This window comes from Myodes glareolus, chromosome 16 (assembly GCF_982192425.1).
Source record: "Myodes glareolus chromosome 16, mMyoGla1.1, whole genome shotgun sequence".
NCBI classification, from domain to species: domain Eukaryota; kingdom Metazoa; phylum Chordata; class Mammalia; order Rodentia; family Cricetidae; genus Myodes; species Myodes glareolus.
Window position 1 is genome coordinate 60,585,235 of NC_142041.1, and position 6,827 is coordinate 60,592,061.

Consider the following 6,827-nt stretch of genomic DNA (forward strand, 5'->3'; position numbering starts at 1 on the left):
TCAGTACAAATGGATGGGGAAATATTTGGATAATGAAACTTCCTCATTTTTTTTAATCCACAGACCTATCAAGTGGGAAGCACAGCAAAGAAAAGCAAAATATAAAAGATTAGTTTGCCTGAAGAAGAAAGTCATTTTTAAAGTGCTATATTAGTTAAATAGAACCTATCAAGGTAAGCAATCTAAGTGTTAGATCATTAAATACATTTTTTGTGTGTGAGTTAAGAAACACTTTCATAGTTGCTTTTGACTATAGAAGCTGCTATTCTGGAATCTAGCTTCAAGTACCAGGATGAGGATTCTATCCGAGGGTGAGCTCAGATGAAAGTGAGGTGTCTGGTTTCCACAGGGAAAAATGAGTGTTCTCTTCATCCCGTCTGCTCTGTTGAGGGGCGACTGGGGGTGGGTGATCCCATATCTATTTCAAACGCTCCCCATGGCAAGCTTTCTTTCAGGACTTACAGCATTCCTATAAACAGAAAGAGATAATGCAGCCAGTCCTTGACTTCGCCAGTCATAAAGAGCAGATCTTCATAATCACTTGAGGGATAGCTGTGATTTTGTTTGGTGTTAACTCTCTGGTGCAATTTATCAATATTATGTGTAGACTACTTCTACTCTACACATGTAAAACATACCTTTACGTATCCTTGGAAGAAATTCTCATCAGAAGCCTGTTTTCTGACTTGGAAGCTATGACACTGTAACTTTCACTTACGCTGTGGCCCTGAAATTCATGTAGTCTTATAGACAGTGATCTCTAGAGGATATTCACACTGCTTCACGTCACGTGTGCTTGTCTGGAAGCGTGTTGCTGCTATGATCCATGTGCCTTGTGCGGTGGGACATCTCTTCTTCCCTACTTTCCTTGTTTCCCATCCTTCTTTCTGATGAAGGATGTCTCTTCATCTAAGGATGTTGTGGACTATGCTCTATTTTCTTGATGAATATTTATTCTTCTGAACTCTGTGCAAGGTCAAATAGGAGGCATGGGAGAAATGGGTTGCGGTATTTTATTGCAGGGCAGTATTCTAAGCACTCTCCCGAGAGTGGCTCCTCTGTTTTATTTCCACAGTTTCTTCTCACTGTGGTTCTCCTGTCGTCTTCTAGGACATATGCCGGACATGGAATTTGCTTTGCCAAAAGGGACTTTCCCCCCATTTATCCAGGTATTGTTGATTACACGAGGTCTGGCTGATCTGATTTGCTTCTTACAGTTCAAATGATTTTTTAACATCATCTGCAGTACAATATTTAACATATTTAACAATATTGACTTGTAGGGGATGTAAGCATAAAACTGTGAAATAAAAAGAAACAGTGCATAAACATATATGAAAAGCTGGGTCACAGCTATGTCACAGGAGGGACAGTTGTACCTTAGCACTGAGGAGAAGAACAAAGAAAAGCTGTGTAGAGAACACAGAATTTGAATCAGACCTTAAACAGTAACAGCATATATGTGTATACACACACACACACACACACACACACACACACACACACACATGACAGATTAAACGAGTTGCCAATTTTCTATTTCAAATTTTTTTTTGGAGACAGGGTTTCTCTGTAGCTTTGGAGCTTGTTCTGGAACTAGCTCTTGTAGACCAGGCTGGACTCGAACTCACAGAGATCCACCTGCCTCTGCCCCCTGAGTGCTGGGATTAAAGCCTTGCACCACCACCACCCGGCCCAAATTTCTATTTCATACTTTTCCAAACAGACATTTCGCTCTACATAATATTTTAAAGATGTCCTCCATATTTTCAGGACATAGTTGTGAATCGTACATTGTAACACGAGGACCGGCTTATTGCAGGCAGTATAGGCGGGAAAGCCAGACAGGAAGTAGAGGTGCAACAAAGAGACTGGGAGTATTCTGGAAAGCAGGAAGAAGCTCCCTCAGCAGTTCTGCCTAGACCATAAGAGAGGAAACATGTAAGCTGCCCAGCTGGAAAAGGTACTGAGCCATTATGGCTAACATAGATAATGATAATGGATTAATATAAGTTACAAGGACTAATAAGAAGCCTGACCTAATGGGCCAATCAGTTTATAATCTTATGGAGTCCTGTGTGTGATTTTCTCTTTGGGGCATGCCGGTTGTGGGGTACAGGGCAGGACAGATACCCCAATAAGCCGGCCCTCATGTTACAGTACATAGATTCTGTGGTCCATCAGCTTGGCTACTTTAGATGGCTGAATGTGTGCCCTCTCTGTCCAGGAGGAGAGAAAGATAGCTGAGGTGAGACTAATGGTCAGTGCCCGAGGAAGAAGACACATGCAGCCTTTTATGTAGCAATGTTCACGGCTATTTTTAAAAACTGTTTTTAGTTTTTAAAGAAATATATATGTTCTAATTACAAAGCAATACTGACATATGTTCTTAAGTGAGTTCATTTAGTTACACTGAGGGGAAAGGCAAGCCCCCAGGGGCCCTGCCCACCCTGCTGTGATCATGGGTGGTAAGGAGCGGTGTCAATGAAAGGAACATAAAGTAAACTTGTAAAGAGCTTCTTCATGTGTTGCAGACATAATTTAGCATGTTTATTATAACTGCTGAGGCTGAGAATGGATTCCTATGTAGAATGTTATGACCTCACTGTGTATTGTATTTCACTTAGTTCTGAAAGCAGCAAACTCTGTAACAAGTCATAAATTATACAAGAAAGATAAAAGAAACATCTGAAATATAGCCCATATATCAAAGGGAATAGCAGTTTAACTTATTAAGGAGCTGATTTGTGACATTATTGAGATGAGCAATAGGAGTCAAAAAGATGACGATTGATTCCGGAAATGTCCTATAGATTTTAGATCACAATAAATTTGTCATTCCTACTTTAAAGAACATAAATAACGCACAAAGAGTCAGTGGAATGTGGCTGTCTCCCACAATGAGCTTATGAAATAGAGTTACCAGTGTTTCTAGTTTCTGTTTTACTGCTTGAGTCTTCTCCTCTCCCTCCCTCCTAGTGACTGGGAACTTAAATTTTATTTCTGGCATTCATTTACCTCCTATTTGATCACATATGCAAACAGAACACATATGATAAATATTTAAGATTTTCTATGCTGTTGAAGCGTTTATAACTGGAAGTGGAGATTTTCTTTTTCCATCCTCAAATTATATTAAGATTTAATCACATTGGTGATTAGTCTTTGGTTGTACATATTTAATATTATATAATGTTATTCATAATACCTCACAGGTTTTATACATTTCAATGATAATGATAATGAACACATACACACACATATTGTAGTACTTACTCTTAAGGATGTATGCACATCCAGTGTGAAATCATTTAGAAATACTATTTTAAGTGTGAGCAGTTATGATTCACTTTAGAACAGTATTTTATAAAATGATTAGAGTTCTAATTTACTGTATAGTAATGCTGAAATGTGATAAAAGAAAAACCACTTGGGTGGAAGGAGATCTCTTCAGGTGTATTGTACTACATTCATCTCATTTAAATAAAATTCATGATTATGATCCTCTGTATTGATCTAATATGCCACTAAGAAGTCATAGTTGGCTAGAAGCAGGTTTAGCCCTCACCTTTACTGGATGGTCACACACTGGTACTTAATCACCTGTACTAAGTTACTCTCCCAATAGCACATGTGTCTAGGGATGGAAACCAAGGTCTTGAGACTGCTAGACAAGCCCTCTACATTGAGGTCCTTTCCCCAACCTCTCAGCTGACATCCTCATGTGTGACAATCTCACTGTTCACGTGTGACAATCTCACTGTTTTATTGCATTCTCTTTTAAACAAGAGAATATTGAATGAGGATATCATTGTAAATTTAACTTATACTAAATGTAGGGCTTATAAAGTGAGATCCAGCCAGAGGTTCAGTTCCCCAGTGTGCATCTTTAGATCTCAAGTTGTCTGGAGACTATGAAGACGATAGACCTATGGTCACTAAAACTGGCTTTGAGATTTAGACTGAATGGGCAGGAATTTTGGCAAAGCCTATCAACAAAGGGAACATGCTTTCTGGGGCTTTCAGCAAACAGATCTACACTATATCGAAGGGATTCCTGGTGCTGTCTTTCTCTTATTTCTGTTTAAACTCATGCAAAACTGATTCACGAGTTTCTGATTGTCAGTGAAGAATGGCAGGAAGGGATCAGATTGCTGTAACTTTCACTCTCAGTTATAAATTTCTGAGATGAACTCTGGATGTGCATGCATCTCAACAGCAGGAATGTAGTGGGTAAGGCAGCAAAGTATAAACTCCATGTCGTGGGTCCCTGGCAGGCATTGGGAGGTACCATGGGTGGAGGCTCATGAGTTGTGTGTCTAAAAATTTGGTCCTCTAGAGGCTTCCAATGAGACAATGTTCCCAACTCCCTGCCCTTTCCCTGACTGGGGCAAATTAATGAGGCCAGGGAAGGCAGTTGCCTTCTTAGAGGCAGACAGCAAGCTAGGGACAAATTCTTTGGCTGATTTCCAGTGCAGAACACTGTTCTCACAAATCTGGTTGTCAAAGAGAGGTGGAGAGAAGAAGATGACTGAGCTGAAGCCTGCATCTCAACTCTGCTGGATCTTCCTACAGTTTCCTGCAGGTCTGGAAAGGAGGTTTATCCTGGCTGAAAAAGCGAGGCACTTCTCACACTGTACCTGCCCTCTCCCGCCTGAAAAATGTGCATGGCGCTGAGTGATGCCACACTGCACAGACTTACAGAGAAGACAGCAAGCAGGGGCAGTGACAGGGTGAGCAATTAGAACATACAAGTTCTGGTTCTGTCCCCGCTGTTGGATAGGCATTTAAAAAGACAAAACTGAGATTTCTTTGTTTAGGTCTGTACCCCATTTTTTAAAATTGGACTTTTTGTTCTTTCGATGTCAAGTTTCTTGAGTTCTTTGTATATTTTGAAGATCAGTCCTTGGTCTTATGTGGGTTGGTGAAGATCTTTTCCCATTCTGTAGGCTGTCATTTTGTCTTGTTGACTGTGTCCTTTGCCTTACAGAAGCTTCTCAGTTTCAGGAGGTCCGATTTATTAATTGTTTCTCTCAGTGTTTGTGCTACTGGGGTTATATTTAGGAAGTGGTTTCCTGTGCCCATGGGTTCAAGTGTACTTCCCACTTTCTCTTCTATAAGGTTCAGTGTAGTTGGTTTTATGTTGAGGTCTTTGGGCCATTTTACTTGAGTTTTCTACTTGGCAGTAGATATGCATTTATTTGTATTCTTCTATATGTTGAAACCCAGTTATGCCAGCACCCTTTCTTGAATATGCTTTTTTCCACTTTATAATTTATCTTTTTTGTTAAAAATTAGGTATTTGTAGGTGTGTGAATTGATATATGTGTCTTCGATTTGATTCTGTTGGCCCTCCTGTCTGATCTTATGCCAACACCAGGCTGGTCTTATTACTGTAGCTCTGTAGTAGAGTTTGTAGTCAGGGATTGTGATGCCTACAGACGTTCCTTTCTTGTACAGGATTGTTTTGGTTATCCTGGATTTTTTATTTTTCCATATGAAGTTGAGTATTGTTCATTTAAGGTTTGTGAAGAATTTTGCTGGGGTTTTGATGGGAATTACATTGAATCTGCAGATTGCTTTTGGTAAGATTGCCATTTTTACTATGTTAATTTTACTGACCCAAGAGCATGGGAAATCTTTCTATTTTAGATCTCAAAGGGCTGAAAGACACTTAAGGAAATGCTCAACATCCTTAGCCATCAGAGAAATACAAATCAAAACAACTCCGAGATGCCATCTTATACCTGTCAGCATGGCCAAGATCAAAAACACTGATGACACCTTATGCTGGAGAGGATGTGGGGTAAGGAGAACTCTCCTCCATTGCTGGTGGGAGTGCAAACTTGTGCAGCCACTTTGGAAATCAGTATGGAGATTTCTCAGAAAATTAATAAACAATCTATCTCAAGACCCAACAATACCACTTTTGGATATATACCCAAAGGATACTCAGTCATACCATAAGGACATATGCTCAAATATGTTCATAGCAGCATTATTCATAATAGCAAGAACCTGGAAACAACCTAAATGTCCCTCAACTGAAGAATGGATAAAGAAAATGTGGTACATTTACACAATGGAGTACTACTCAATGGTAAAAAAATAACATTTTAAAATTTTCAGGCAAATGGATAAATCTAGAAAAAAACAATATTGAGTGAGGTAGCCCAGACCGAGAAAGAGAAATATCATATGTAGTCACTCATAAGTGTCTTTTAGTCATAAAGCAAAGAAAAACCAGCCTACAGTCCACAACCCAAGAGAATCTAGACAACAAAGAGGACCCTAAGAGAGACATACACGGATCTACATAGGAAGAAGAAAAAGACAAGATCTCCTGAATAAATTGGGAGTGGAAGAATCATGGTGGAGGGTAGAGGGGGACAAGGGAAGAAATGAGGGGAGTAGACAAAAATGTATAGCTCAATAAAAACACTAAAAAAGGAAAAAAGATAAAGTTGAAAGGCAACTTATATTTAGAACTGAGCAAGATGATTTTTAAATTCACAAAATCCATCTCTACTGACAAAGCAACTGAAAGAGTGACCTTTGGCTGTTTGCTTCCAAGACTGTGGTTTTTTGTTTACAAAAAGAAATGGAGACTTTTGTGTTCTCTTATTTTAGAAAAGGAATGAGAAGGACAGAAAGAGGAAGGGGTGAGACAAAGAAAGGAAGAGAAAAAGGAAGAACAAGAAGAAAGGCAGGGAAGGGGTGAGAAAATTGGTTTATTTAGCTTTTTGACCAAAGCCCTGGATTTGAAGGTCAGTAACAAACAAACAAGGAAATGTGTATGCAAGATCTGTATGTGTTTTTCTTAAGAT

At 39.3% G+C, this 6,827-nt stretch overlaps 1 long non-coding RNA gene across 1 annotated transcript in view; it reads left to right on the forward strand.

Moving 5' to 3' along the window:
* LOC125390776 (uncharacterized) overlaps window positions 1-1,170 on the forward strand; it is a 7,404-nt gene extending 6,234 nt beyond the window's left edge. The window contains exons 2-3 of the long non-coding RNA XR_007228871.3: window positions 64-173; window positions 1,076-1,170. This is a non-coding gene — a long non-coding RNA (uncharacterized LOC125390776). The remainder of the gene's footprint in view (window positions 1-63; window positions 174-1,075) is intronic.
* The last annotated feature ends 5,657 nt before the right edge of the window (window positions 1,171-6,827 follow it).